A 15,755-nucleotide genomic window follows, 5' to 3' on the forward strand; every position below is an offset into this window, starting at 1 on the left:
CCCAGGGCTCTTGTTGCAGCGAGTGAGCATTATTTGCAGTTATCTTAAATTGCCTTATTCTATAGTTGATTCAAGACTCAGCTTTTAGAAGATTATCACAAAGTGACAAGATAACAGTCATCACATTTCTCTAGATGCTGCCTTTTCTTTTTGATTGAACTAGGGATCTCAAAGATGAAAGTCAGCAGTCTAAATCATTCAGCTCTCCTGCCAATAAGTGGATTATTTTGTAGGTCTGATTCTCTTATTTATAATTAAGGTTGTGTAAGTAATCCCTTAAAACCTGCACAGCTAGTGTTTGTCTTTCTTTTGTATTATTACCCTTTTATGCCAACAGTTTATTTAACTTCTAAAAATCATCTTTTGGAGCAAAATCAACATTGGCATGAAAGCTAAAGTGCCGATTGATCATAAACTGGCCCAGTGGGAATGGTGCAGAATCCGGTAAGTTGTCTGTTTTACACCTGATTTTACTGTCCAATAAAGTTAATTAGAGGTCAAAAGTTTCCACTAGATGGTTTAGGTTAAAATCAGAGTTTATTTGGGATTTCCTTTTGTCAGGCAGTAACATGGGGAGCTGGGGCAGGAACTGAAAATGGAACCAAGGACAAGTAAAACTGGATCCCTGTCCAATTTTCTACCATCATTCCTGGTAAGTAGCAATAATATCTGTCCTTAAATAGCAGTCATTATTTAAATAATGTAACAATTGTTGCCATTTTACTTCCCAGAGCTAATTTTCACCTTCACTGCCTAAACTGTAATCTGGGGAAGTGGCTCACTTGCCCATTGTAGAACCTGCTTGACTTTCAAACCAACTGGGAGATTAGGTTATCTTTTAAACCATAGTCCATGATCCCCATTATATTTGGATCTGAAAGCACACTTCTGTTCAGGAAATGCTGTGCAATATAATTCAGGAAATATTTCAAGGATAATGGTTGTACTTTCTGTTGCTTATCATTGCCTTACAACAAGGTCACATCATGGATGCATGGAAGTAAAGCACTTCATGGGCAGCAGAACAATTAGCAAGCAGAGGAAACTGAAGAGAATGCACAGGAAAACCTTTTGTTAGCTGCAAGATACGTTCATCCCAGTCTTTTATGGGAGGCTTTCTTTTGATTATTGTGTCTAATTTCAGGAAGAGTCCTATCTACAGCTTCCTCCATCCTGATCCAGATAGACCTGAGGGTACAAGTACACAAATCATATCTACAACTTCCTCATTCCCACCACAGATAATCCTGGGAGTGTCCATACAGAATTCCTGTTTGCTGTTCCTCCTTCCAACCACAGATACACTATCATATACAGTCTTCTTTGTGTGCTTCAATCACATGACTCCTATTTGTGCTCTCTCATCAAAAATACTGTAGGAACAATTGCCACCAAATTTGACTGTATGGCACTAAGGTTTCAAAGCTACAAGTGTTATTTTGGTACCAAAATGGTGTCCGTGCCATCTGTGCATACTCCTGTGCTGCAACACTGAATTTCATCTTGGTGAGGGCATTAGCACTGACATTAGGAGGGTGCACCAGAAGTATGCAGAGTAGGCAGATTGTGATGTCAGTCAGCATGTGGCATCAGTGCCACCATTTTGACCTTGCTTCTCCAGCTAATGCCTTCTCTTGTCTACTGCTTTTCCTGATATATATTAATGCGCTTAACTTAGGTATATAGGTCAGAATTTAAAAATTTTCAGACGAGACAATTCTTGGAAGTACTGTGAACTGTGAGGAGGATAGTGACAAACTTCAAATGGACATAGACTGGTGGAATGGCCAACACATGGCAGAGGACATTTAATGCAGAGAAGTGTGAAGTGATACATTTTGATAGAAGAATGAGGAGAAGCAATATAAACTAAAGGGTGCCGTTATAAAAGGGTGCAGGAACAGAGAGACAAGATTATATGCACAAATCATTGAAGGTGGCAGGGTAGGTTGACAAAGTAGTTAAAAAGGTATGCAAGATCCTGGTTTTATGGAGAATTGGAATTCAAAAGCAAGCAAGTTCTGATGAACCTTTATAAAACACTGGTTTGTGTCAAATTCTGGGCATCACACTTTAGGAAAGACATGAAGGCTTTAGAGAGGGTGCAGAAAAGTTTTATGAGAATGATTTCAGGAATGAGAATATTCAGTTATATGGATAGATTGGAGATGCTGGTTTGTTCCCCTTAGAGAAGGTAAGGTTGAGTGCAGATTTGATAACGTTTAAAATCATGAGGTGTCTAGACAGAGTAGATAGAGTGAAAATTTTCCCTTGGCGGAAGTGTCAAGTACCAGAGAACACCAATAAAAAGTAATTGGCAAAATACCGATGGCAACATAAGGAAAATATTTTTATACAGTGAGAGGTTAGGATCTGGAATGCATTGCCTGAATGTATGGTGGAGGCAGATTCAATCATGGCTTTCAAAAGGGAATTGGATAAACAGCTTTTTGTGTTTAATGCCCTGGAGATATGCAGAGATAACACACCAGATTCTATATGTGTGGGAGTTTTATTTACAAGAGCTTTTTAAAATGGTGTTCTCTCATGCTTCCAGCTTCTTGCTTTCAGTTTAGTTTCTGTTTATTTCTGTAACCACACCAAGGCTTGACTAATACTGCAGAGAACAAAAAAAAATCAACAGATACACATAATCAAACACTGTATAATTGAACAACTACTTTCTACACAGCTAAAGAGAAAATATTTACAATGCTATGGGGCAATGGTAGGGAAGTGGGACTAGCTAATCTGCTCTCGAAAAGAGCTGGTATAGGCTTCTGTGTTGTAACTGTTCTATAAGTCTTAAATATGTAAATTTGAACATGGGTTTAGCAGCAGGAAGGACCACCCCTCCCCCTGCCTCTCTCCCCCCACCCCCCCCTCCCCACCCCCCACCCCGCCACTCCCACCATCAGTCTTATCTTTCAGGATCATCAACCACTCACAGGTTAGTTGCTGGTTAATTTCTACTTTTTGAGTATGTAGAAGTGGTTAGTTAAATTTGGTGATGTGGAGAGGGGGTGGTGCTACATATGGCTGTGACTTGAAGGTTTCTGGTCAGTCCACTTGCTCTCTCTCATGGGTGCCAGAGTCGCAGTCCACCTTGGGCCACAGCATGAGGAAGATGAATAGACAGCAAATAAGTAACAAGCTACTTGCAGAATGGGTGGGGGGGAAGGGGGAACAATTCTCAACAGGAGGTCTTATTTACCTAATGTTGTCCAGGAACATTTCTCTTACCTCTGCCTAAGCCAAGAACAATGTGAACGTCATCTGCACTTTACAAAGGAGGTGCTCACAGAACTCTGCAACCTCTTACAACTCAACCTGCAACCTTAGAACAGGACAAGGACAGTGCTGCTAATGACTGTATAAGTGACTGTGGCTCTGAATGCCTTTGCATCAGGATCCTTCCAGGCTGCAACAGGAGACATCGCCCAGTTTACTGTCCACTACTGCATCAGAGAGGTGACAGGCGTTCATTATGTGAGGAGAGAGCAGATTCCTCCGTTCCCTTGGACCAGCGAAAAGGGATGCATACACCGTTTGCAGGTTAGTGGGCATCCTAAATGGTGCAGGGTGCCATTGGTGCACATATGTGTCTTTGCAAGAGCTGTATCTCAATGCTAAAATGTATCACAATTGCAAAGGTTACAACTCCATGAATCTGCACTTGGTAAGTGACCCTGTTCAGCTCATCATGCTGGTGAATGTTAGGTATCTGGTAGTTGTCATGATGCTTTAATTCTGCATTTATCCACTTTTCCTTGTGTACTTGAGCCACCATGTCAAATTAGAGGGTGATACTGATCAACCAGAGCTATCCACTTTACACTTGGTGCATGACTCTGTTCTGCAACCCAACACATATATGGCCACTCTGCCGACAAATGGGAACTATGCTGCCACAGGAAAAACTGTAGACCAGACAAATAGGGAGGTGAAGTGACAGTCTGCTGCCTGGACTAACCTGGAGGAGCACTACAGTACTCTGGAGTGTGTGTCATCAAGAGGCCGTAGCCCTTGTCACAAGCTATACGGTGAGCAGCTCAGGAGCAGGAGGAGGAAGAGGAGATGCAAGAAGAAGAGAAAGAGGAGGAGCAGGAGGAAGAGAGTAGGCAACCAGCACCATCCCATTTCATGAGGTCCATGATCACCTCATTCCTCTGCAGTTCCACTGAACACAACCCCAAATCCCCAATGTAAAGCAGTCCCACACCTTTACCATCCTTCTGTCAGAGACAATCACAGCATCCTCTTGTCCATAATACTGAAATAAAAGACAACACAAACTAACATCTGCCATCAGGAAAATGCTAGAATCCGTTATTAAGGAGGCAGTAGCAGGGCATTTAGAAAATCATAATACTGTCAGACAGCATCAACATGGCTTTGTGAAAGGGAAATCATATTTGATAAACTTGTTAAAGTTCTTTGCTGATGTAACAAACAGGATGGATAAAGGGGAACCAGTGGATCTAGTGTATTTGGATAGTTATCTAGCCTCCACAATTCTCTGAGGTAGAGAATTCCAAACATTCACTACCCTCTGAGAGAAGAAATTCCCTCGCATCTCAGTTTTAAATGAGTGTCCCCTTATTCTGTAACTATGTCTCCTGGTTCAAGTTTCCCCCACTAGTGGAAACATCTTCTCAACATCTACCCTGTCAAGACCCCTCAGAATCTTGTACATTTCAATAAGATCATGTCTCATTCTTCTAAACTCTAATGAATAAAGGCCTAGCCTGTTTAGCCGTTCTTGATAAGTCTCCCCTTCATCCCAGGAATCAGCCTAGTGAATCTCTTTTGAACTGCCTCCAATGCCAGTATATCCTTTCTTAAATACAGGGACCAAAACTGTACACAGTACTCCAGATGCAGCCTCACCAACACTCTGTACAGTTGTAACAAGGCTTCCCTATTATTAAACTCCAACCCCCTAGCAATACAGGCCAAAATTCCATCTGCCTTCTCAATTACTTGCTGTACCTGCATGCTAGCTTTTTGTGTTTCATGCACAAGAACACCCAGATCCCTCCGTGCTGCACTTTTTTGGAGTCTCTCTCCATCTGGATAATAGTCTGTCTTTTGATTCTTCCTACCAAAGTGTATGACCTCACACTTTCCTACATTAAACTCCATCTACCAAGTTTTTGCCCACTCACTCAACCTATCTATATCCCCTTACAGATTCTTTATGCCCTCATTACAACATGCCCTCCCACCTATTTTTGTATTGTCAGCAAATTTGGATGCAATACACTTTGCCCCTTCCTCCAAGTCATTAATATAGATAGTAAATAATTGAGGCCCTAGGGCTGATCCTTGTTAAGTCTTTCCCATTAATCCTGACTCTCTGTCTTCTGTGTGTTAACCAATCCTCAATCCATGCTAATACATTACCCCCAACACATGAGCTCCTGGAACCATAGAATCATAGAACACTACAACACAGAAAACAGGCCATTCGGTCCTTCTAGTCTGTGCCAAAATATTATTCTACTAGTCCCATTGAGCTGCACCTAGTCCATAACCCTCCAGACCTCTCCCATCCATGTATCTATCTAATTTATTCTTAAAACTTTAGAGTGAGCCGCATCTACCACATCAGATGGTAGCTCGTACCACACTCTCACCACTCTCTGAGTGAAGTTCCCCCTAATGTTCCCCCTAAACCTTTCCCCTTTCACCCTAAAGCCATGTCCTCTCGTGTTTATTTCTCCTAATCTAAGTGGAAAGAGCCAACTCGCATTTACTCTGTCAATACCCCTCTTAATTTTGCTCCTATCTTGTGCGATAACCTTTTATGTGGCACCTGCTTTCTGGAAATCCAAATACACTACGTTTACTGCTTCCCCTTTATCAACTCTGCTTGTTATATCCTCAGAGAACTCTAGCAAATTTGTCAAACATGATTTTCCTTTCACAAAACCATTTTCACACTGTTTGATTGTGACAAGCTTTTTTAAATGTCCTGTTTTTTGACAAGGTAACAGAAATGGACTCTAGCATTTTCCCAATGACGGATGTTAGGCTGACTGGCCTGTAGTTTCCTACTTTTTGTCTCCCTCCCTTCTTGAACAGGGGCGTCACGTTAGCAGTTTTCCAATCCGCTGGCTCCCTCCTGGAATCCAGTGAGCTCTGGAATATTTTGACCAATGCCTCCACTATCTCTGCAGCCACTTCCTTTAAAGCCCTTGGATGCAGGCCATCAGGTCCTGGCGACTAGTCTGCCTTTAGTCCCATTAGTTTCTCAAATACTTTGTCCCTCGTGGTAGAGACTGTTACAAGATCTTTCCTCAAATTGGCTTGTTTATCTGATATCTTTGGGTATCACACCTCCTCTGAGGGTTCACACCTCCTCTGAGGGGCCATGGACCACGACTCTTTAAAAACTTGGCCTGACTCCATGAAAATTGCAGAGAAATAGGACATTCCTATCTATGCAATGCAGCTGGCCAGGTCACAAGTTCTGGATGAGGACTTTTGACAGGAACCAGCCTGTACCCTTTAAAGGCACTCCCAAAAGCCAGACAGCCTGGGAATGGGGTTGGGAGTCCCTGAATCGGGACCCACCTGCCATTTTCAAAGAATGTTGGAGTCAACATGCCTCGCTGAAAATCAAGGCCAAAGTTACCAATTCAAAAGGAAAGCCATGTCTGTATTCCAGCTGCAATTGTTTTCAAACCAGAAGAGAGAGACCTCTTCAATATTCTCCCTAGGTATCTACAGCAGTTGACTGCAAGTTCCCCTCAAGTCATACACCATCGTGACTTGGGAATATATTGCCATTCTTTCATCGTTGCTGGGTCAAACTCCTGGAAATACCTAGCTGTTAACTCGATTCAGTTTTTTGACAAGGTAACAGAGATGGTTGATGAGAGTAATAGGGTTGATGTGTTGTACATGGGCTTCCAAATGACGCTTGATAAAGTGCCACATAATAGACTTTTCAGCAAAGTTGAAGCCCATGGAATAAAAGGGAATGAGGCAGCGTGGATATTAAGTTGTCTGAGTGACAGGAAACAGAGAGCTGTGGTGAAAGGTTGTTTCAGACTGGAGGAAGGTTGACCCCTGGAGTCAGTCCTAAGAGCACTGCTTTTCTTGATGTATATTGTTGTCTAAGACATGACTGTGCAGGGATCAATTTCAAAATTTACCAATGACACAAAATTGGTACATTTCTAAAAGGGGTGCAGGAACAGAGGGACCTGGGGGTATACTTGCATAAACCATTGAGCATGGCAGGGCAGGTTGAAGAAGTAGTTAAAAAGGCACATGGGAATCCTTAGCTTTACAAATAGAGGCATAAAGTACAAAAGCAAGTGAGGTACAATGAACTTTGTACATCTCTGGTTCGGTTCAACTGGAATATTGTGTCCAATTCTAGGCACCGTGCTTCAGGAAAGATGTGAAGGTTTTAGAGATGGTGCAGAAAAGGCTAATGAGAATGGCATGAGGACAAGTTTTTTTCTGCAGTAAGTGGTTAGGACCTGGAGTGCACTACCTGAGAGTGTGGTGGAGGTAGATACAATCAGGGTTTTCAAAAGGGAATTGGATAAGCAGCTGAAGTGGAAAACTTTGCAGGTCTACATGGGGAAAGGGTGAAGGAGAGGGACTAGCTAAGTTTCTCTTGTGAAGCGCTGGCATAGACATGATAGGCTGAATGGCCTCCTCCTATGCTGTAACCATTCTATGATTATATGGTTCCATGATTCTATGTACTGCAACAATTTAAGAAGGCAATTCACCATCAACATCCTCTGTGGTAGTTAGGGATGGGCAATAAATGTTGGCCTTGCCTGTGACACACAAATCCCATGAAAACAAAAAAAAAAGACCGATGAGTCACAATTATAACATCAGAAAGTGCGTCAGGCCTCTATCTTAGGATCTATGTGGTAGGTTTGCTGTATGCCCCAATGTGGACTGCAGTACAAATACTTCAATCTTCCAATTCATCTGCCCTATGTGACACAGTATCCAAGATATCAGTCTGCATGTAGGTTGACGCTTTGAGGCATCATATTTTTAACAATAGTACCCATGAGATCTAGGTTCCAAGGCTCATCAGCTGAGAGATGACATTTTCTAAACATCCTGTCAGCAATCTCTTCTTCCTTAGCTTCTACCCACAGGCATTCCTGCTCCTGCTCGCTCACTCATGCTGTGCTTGCTCTCACTTTCTATTTCCTCTAGGTCAGTGGTTTTTCAGAGAAGTAGAGTGATTGGTGCTACATATGTTCTGATGTGTTTCCTGACAGAGTTGCACAGAGATGCTGCCCTTCTGCCTCTTCTTACTGATCAGGCACATCTGAAAGAGAAAAAACAAGAGAATTCAGAATGCATTACTGCAGAGCAATGTTCACATGTCATAGAAGTAATGACTGGAGGCTTTCATAAATTTCTTTGCTCACTGGTAATGGAGACTACAATAGAATGGGGCAGGAACAGAATGTCATGATCAGTCTGCAGTGGTACCTACGCTCTGATTTCCATTTTTCCAGCTGCTTTATAATCTCCTTTTCCAGGTTTGTAAGGGCTTCATGCTGGCCGAGGCTGAAAGGTGAGAGGTCAGGGAGCTTGCCACGTGATATATTCCAGATTATTATTGTGACTGTCCTTTCTTTGAAAAATAATGGAAAGAGCTGGAGTAATTTTAGGTTCCACGGTTCATGGGTATCCACAAAATCCAGGGGCCATACTTTCATTTGGAGGCGAGAATTGGAAGTGAGTCCCGTCATGATCCTACCTGCATTTCCATGCTGCCAGGGAATGGGCTTTTCTGGCAGCCATGGCCTTCATTTGTCTCGAGATGGGCCTGCTGTTTCTCACCGCAGGTCTGAGGCAGAATTGGAGTTGGTCGGATAAAAGACCGACTTTTTCCGCCAACTTTAAATTCCATACCTGATGTTGCTGATGTCTGGATCTTCAGTGGAGCAGTGTCATTTAAAGCATTGCCTGCACGTCAGAATGTATGTAATTTTCTCTACCTTTCTCTCTGCTTCTGCTTGACAGGTTGTTGCCCATTTGAAAGTTGGGCCAGCATGAAGGAATGCTTGTTAAGTCCCATTGCAGGCCCCTTGCTGCCTCAGAGCCCAATCACAACTATACTGGAGGCCCCACCCTGCCTCTGTTCTCCCTTGCAAGTACCCATAATTTGCCATGTGTGGCTTCAGCAGGTCGAAGCACTGTCCTGCAATTGAACACAGCACCCACACATTGAACACAGAGGCTGCTCCCCACGTTCAGCCCTGACCTGTACTTCATCTCACAGAACCCCTATCCCTCCAATCTCAACAGAGGAAGACAACCACAGGGAAATTCCCTGGCTACTCTGAGCCATATGCCATCCTGATACAGGTGTACACTTCAAGGAGCTCTGCCTCCCAAGATCATTGCTGTACAGTACAAAGCCATGCCATGCTATCATGCATAATCAAACGTTGAGGGCACCAAGACTAGATGCTGCAAATCCATTACTGGTATTCAAAATGCACCAGCTCCTTGTAATCCTGTAATCATGCCTGACTAACATTGTACCCAATTTGAAGGTAACAGACACACTTCCCTATGTACTTCATGTAGTCTAATGCCAGAATGTCTCAGCCAGCTAGCAGGCAAGGGAGCCAAGGCTCATTAGCCCACAGGTTTAGCGACCATGACCTGCAGTTCCTTTTCCAGGAGAGTTGTCACATTCTGTACCTGGAGGGCTGTAAGCTATTGCTTGGTTGGGGATAGCAGATGCAAGAAATGCCATTGGGGAACAGCACCCCATGTGGCTCCAGTGACAAAAAAGATTCCAGAACTTGCTGAGGTCTAGAAAGTTGAGCGATTGAGACCTCCAGCAAGTCCAAGACCTCTTAGGCCCACAGCCTGAAACATCCACAGCAGCTGAGGGGGCACATGCTGCATGTTGTTCTTCAACTTTGGAGGATCATAGGACACACCTCGTGCTCAGTGTTTCTTGGGTTGGTTGGTGACACCTACATGCGGCCTCAAACCATCTGGAGAAGCTGCCTTTCTTAATGCAGGAGCACACTGCTTTATCTCCCTCTTCCTCTTGTCCTTGCAGGAGAAACGAGTGCACAATGCCTGGAAGATAGCTCAGGCTGGGGGTGACACACCAATGATGCAGCAGTGAGCGCTGGTGAGGAAGCAGCGATGCAGGTTGCCAGAATCCCGCCACATGAGCAAGTTAGTGATGGTGAGTCCCACATTTCAGGTACACGTGGCCGTGGAAGAGGCTAATGTGCTCATACAGCGATGGTGGCTGGGGGTGTGGGGTGGGCATGGGATGAATGGGGAGAAGTTTGCGAGCCACACTGGTTTTGCACAACACTTCATCCAAGAGCATGCCGAGTACTGGGTGGTGTGGAAGGCCTAAGGACTGCAAAACCTTCAATGTCTCCAAGGCTAACTCTCATGTGCTCCTTTTTTTGTCTCATGAAGGTCCCAGCAACGTCCAGGAATCCATCAAACATCAAGGGGAGGAAGAGGATGCAGTGAAACATCAGACAAGCTCACCATCCACCAGCCCAGATACTAGCGTGTAGTCTGGTTCACACGCGCATGTAGAGAACTTAGCACTTGGTGAGGTGCACAGCACTCGTGTGCAGGAGGAGGTGTCTGAGGCAGAGGGTTCTGTGGACAGTCTCCTTGGGAAGAGGAAAGACAGTCACATTGATTCTCCATGGCAGTGAGGAAGGGGCCTCAGGAGTCATAATTTGGGGTTCAGTACTTAGAGCAGCAGGAGCAGATGTGTGGCCTTTTGTCAGAGTTCATTGAGGCATTTTAGGCTCGTGCTATGTCTTGGGGCATTGAGCACATGAGCTCCTCTCATGAGAGAGTGGTCAAACTGATGGAGAGCCACATGTGGCAGCACTGGAAGAGTATGCAAGAGCAAAGTGATTTGGGAGGTTGGACACTTTAAGTAGTCTGGGCAAGTCATTTCAGAACCAGAGCACTGATGTCCATGGAATTCATGAAATGCTGAGCATCCTGGATAGGACAGCTGCAGGGGTGGCCTCAGGGTGGGTGGAGGGGATGCCAGTTGCACCCCAGCAGCAGACTCTGTCAAGTCAGTGGAACTACCAAGGGCTGAGGATGTGCAAGACAAGATTGAGGGTTCCATGCAGCCTGCAACACCTTTCATCATCCTTGGTTTCATTGGCCCTCCTGACAGAGGGAGCATTTGTGATGCATGACCCAGTGACAATATCTACCCCTGCAGAAATGCAGGTAGCGAAGTCCCAAGAGGGGCCTCAGTGAGTCCATGCATAATGAGACCATGATCCTCACAGCCACATGGATGAAGACGTGAGCAGGCTACCTGAGGCAACAAGGGAAAAACTATGTAGGAATGTACAAACGCACAGGGAACAGCATCACATAGATCACTAACTGGGTCACTCATGTCTTATAGATGTTGCTTGTAAATATTTTGTTCAGAGCACCATGCAATAAAATTGCTGCTTAATGTCACATGTTAATCATAGATTTCTTACAAATAACAGTTACAATGTAAAGACATATCTTTGGGTTCTCACCGGTGACAGGAGAGACTGGAGGCAGTAGTCCATCTCTCTGTGGCAGTTAGATTGTGAAGGCTGAAAACAGGATTGTGTTTCCTGTATCAGCTCAGGCTTAGTGCAATACCAGGCATATGATTTGTCCCCCAATCCTCAGCTGAACCTTTGCTGAATCAGATGATCCCTCACTATAACGGCATTCCCGCAGAGAAACCATTCTGAATCTCTGGGCCTGGCCACCGTCATGGTTCTGCAGTCCATACTGCACATGTGAAGACTTTCCCTTTGCATCCCCTACCCTTACCTTTCCCTTCCTTATCATTATAGTATTATTACTGCTAACTGCTTCCACAGCCTATCATAATCAAAATGGGGGGCTGACAACTCATAGTTTGACTGACAGCTTCAAGAGGTTATTAAGAGATTAGCTGTCTTTGATGTGGGGATATGAATACAAATGTTTGTTTTTATAAGGGATTAGGTACTTGAGAGGATTTAAATGTATTGAATGGGCTTTTATCAATGAGAGTGTTTTTTATATAGTGAATTCTATAATAGACACTTAGAACTTTATTTTATTTCATCTCCGAATGACTCCTGAGGTCTGCCATGGTGGATACTGGGTGAGTTGGCATAGAAGGTGCAAAGGTTCATGGATGGGGAGAATGAGTTGGCATAAATTGGCATGAGAGCTAAAAGGGGCTATGGGGATGATTGAGAGGTCCTGTGCTGGCATGAATTGTCGCTAAGTTGGCAAAGGGGCCATGGGGATGAGTGGGAGATAAAGATTAGCATGGAGAGTATGAGGTCCCATGGGGTCGGTTGATGGCCATGGGTTGTCATAGAGGGTATGAGGGGCCATTGGGATGGGTGAAGCATGAGTTGGCATAGATGGAGAATGGGGAGTGCATGAGGTTTAGAAGGCTTAATATTCAACCACACAACTGGGATGTAGTCCCAGAGCACTGAGGTGGGCCTTTTACCAGGCTACCTCAATACTTGGAAACCCCTGTGGCTGCCTCCAGTCTGTTTTTGGAGATGGCAGCCAGCATGGTGCCCCCCCCCCCAAGAAGATCCCATTATTCAGGGTACTTTTTCCTGAGGCAGGTTCGGCAAACCAGGAAATTTCTCATTTCTGTGCATCCACTTCAGGAGTGAAAATCTGGGCTTGAGTCTCCAAGGTTCAAGAAAACTGTTGAGAATAGTGAGTTGCAAACAGCTGTGCTGTAAGCTGTCCATTTAGTTCCAAGATGAAAGTGAGTTGGGCTCTCAAGGATAACTAATCAGCATCTGTGTCTGGATACAAGGCGCATGTGATTCACACTGCCATAGCGATGGACCTTTAGATGGGAAGGGTACAGAGGAAGCCATTGCGATAACAGGTTCCATGTTTTCCTAAAACGTCACTGAATGTCATACACAGATTAGTCTGCCGGTGGCCAGAAGAGAGAGGGAGCAGCTAAAGGTCAAATGTCCATAATGGTACATTACTAAACACAGGTCGGGTTTGCGGCCTTTCCCCTTTCTGGCACCAGTGAAAAATAGTCAAGGGTGGAAACAGAGATGGGATCTCTGGATATACTGCATTTCGGCCATTTTTTCCAGACCTGCCTTAGTTTGGTCCCAAGTGGGGACCATGAAAATATGGCCCTAGCTGACAGCAAGCAGCTCATAAACAATAATGATAAAAAAATTCTAGACATCATGTGATTAGAGTGTTTGTACGTCTTTTGGAGGAGTGAATAAATGCAAAATTGTGTGGCAAGAAGCATTTCTGGTGAAGACTGGGTGTAAAAGGCACTATATTTTCTTCAGAAGTTTAGTGCCAAACTACTCGCTCACTTGAACAATGAACGGCAATATATTTTTAAGTCAGGATGGTGTGTAGCTTGGAGGGGAGCTTGAGTTGGTGGTGTTCCATGCACCTGCTGCCCTTGTCTTTCTAGCTGGTAGCAGTCATGGGTTTGAAAGGTGCTGTCTGTGGAGCCTTGGTGAGTTCTTGCAGTGCATCTTGTAGATGGTACACACTGCTGCCACTGTGCGTCGGTGGTGGAGGGAGTGAATGTTTGTTGGTGGGGTGCCAATCAAGCAGGTTGCTTCATCCTGAATGGTGCCGAGCTTCTTGAGTGTTGTTGTCCCGCCAGCAGGACAGACCCAGGGACAGTGATGGTGCTGTCTAGGATGTGATCTGTAAGATATGATGCTGTGAGCATGACTATGTCAGGCTGTTGCTTGATTAGTCTGTGAAACAGCTCTCCCAATTTTGGCACAAGCCCCCAGATGTTAGTAAGGAGGACTTTGCAGGGTTGACAAGGCTGGGTTTGCCATTGTCATTTCCAGTGCCTAGGTTGATGCCTGGTGCTCCGACTAGTTTCATTCCTTTTTATTGACTTTTTATCAGTTTGATACAACTGATTGTCTTACTAGGCCATTTCAGAGGGCAGTTAAGAGTCAACCACATTGCTGTGGGTCTGGAGCCACATGTAGGCCAGGCCAGGTAAGGACAGCAGATTTCCTTCCCTAAAGGGCACGAGTAAACCAGATGGGGTTTTATGACAATCAACAATAGCTTCATGGTCATCATTAGATTTTTAATTCCATATTTTTTTTGCATTCAAATTCCATCATCTGCCATGGTGGGATTTGAACTCTGGTCCCTGGGGCACCTGGGCATTACCCTGCGTCTCTGGATCACTAGTCCAGTGACAATACCACTACACCACCGCCTCCCCACCTCCGCATGAGGTACAGGTCATCCACCATTTTGATTTTTTTTTCCAAATGCCGGTCTGTATCCTGCTTTCATGTTTTTGCTTTCAGACAGAGCTGCCATCCCGCCATTAATACTCACTCTGAACCAATGCTTTGTTTACTACAACCATTACCTCTCCCTTTGCCTTTTGTTCCGTAACATCTTTGTTATTTAATCTCTCCTGCCCTCAAACCTATCCCTGACCTTCATTGTTTTCCTACCTCCTCCTCCCCTCTTTCGGCAGCATAAAGTCCATCACATTTCTACCTCCCTTCAGTTCCATAGAAGAGTCATATTCAACTTGAAACATTAAATCTGTTTCTCTCTCCACAGGTGCTGCCAGATCTGCTGGGTTTTTCCAACATTTTCTGCATTTATTTCAGATTTCCAGCATCCACAGCACTTTACTTTTGAATAACGTGAGAGGGATCAGGGTTTAAGGTTTTCTGATGCACTTGAGGCTTTGGTGGAGGAGGTAGAAAATAGGAGAGATGTCCTGTGTCCATAGGGGGTGAGGGTTGGGGGCAAAAGGGCCCCTTGATACACACTCAAAATAAGTGGGAGCAGGTAGCCATGGAGCTTAAAGCCAGGAGTCAAGCCTGAAGGACCTGGATACAGTGCCATAAGAAGTTCAATGGCCTTACCTGGGCGGTCAAGGCCAGTGAAAGCATCTTCAAATATCATATGCTACCAACTTCACCAGCTTCCACCACAAAGGCCTCAGCTTCTTAGCCTCAGATGCTGCTCAATTCAACAAACCCCCATCTCACCTACTAACAATCTCTATCAATCAGGACTCATACTTAACATTGATATGCTTCACCTCACCTTCATTATTTACCATTGCTGGAAGACTCACTCACATTTCTCAGCTTGCACACGCTGCTCGCAATTCAACTGTGATAGTCACATCTGCCAAGTAGATTGTCCAACACTTGCTGACACCCTGGTTAGGTGTTTGCTGGATCCCAGGAGGTGGACTGGGAGGTAGGATATTTCCCAGCAGCAGGACTGGGTTCAGAGGGCTGCTGCCCCAAGGTTAAAGGCTGTAATTAAATGCTGAATTCAGGGCTATTTTACGGTGCCATCAGTGACAGGCCAATTTCCCCACTACATGGAGAGGCCACCATATAAATGGAGGTGGGCTTCCTGAGATAGCACAGGGGACCGAGGTTAGGAACAGCAGCCCTCGCAGCCTCAGTGATCTCCCTATTGTGGTTTCTCCTTTTCCACTTGGTCCCCTGGTGTTGTGTGTCACTACCACTGTGCTAAATGGGATAGATTCAGAACAGATCCAGCAACTCAAAACTGGATTTCCATGAGGTGCTTTGGATCAGCAGCACCCACAGAAGTGTATTCAACCACAATCTGTAACCTCATGGCCTGCATACCCCCTCTACCGTTATCATCAAGCCGGGATCAACCCTGGTTCAATGACGCATCCAGAACTAAGGGACATGGTTGTATAA

General features: G+C 44.7%; 1 long non-coding RNA gene across 1 annotated transcript; it reads left to right on the plus strand.

Annotated features, from left to right (window-relative positions):
* Positions 1-423: 423 nt before the first annotated feature.
* On the plus strand, positions 424-10,179 carry LOC121278932. The gene is made up of 3 exons (XR_005943296.1): positions 424-444; positions 562-652; positions 10,079-10,179. It is a non-coding gene; the product is annotated as an uncharacterized LOC121278932 (long non-coding RNA).
* Positions 10,180-15,755: the final 5,576 nt, after the last annotated feature.

This window comes from Carcharodon carcharias, chromosome 6 (genome assembly GCF_017639515.1).
Source record: "Carcharodon carcharias isolate sCarCar2 chromosome 6, sCarCar2.pri, whole genome shotgun sequence".
Classification (NCBI taxonomy): domain Eukaryota; kingdom Metazoa; phylum Chordata; class Chondrichthyes; order Lamniformes; family Lamnidae; genus Carcharodon; species Carcharodon carcharias.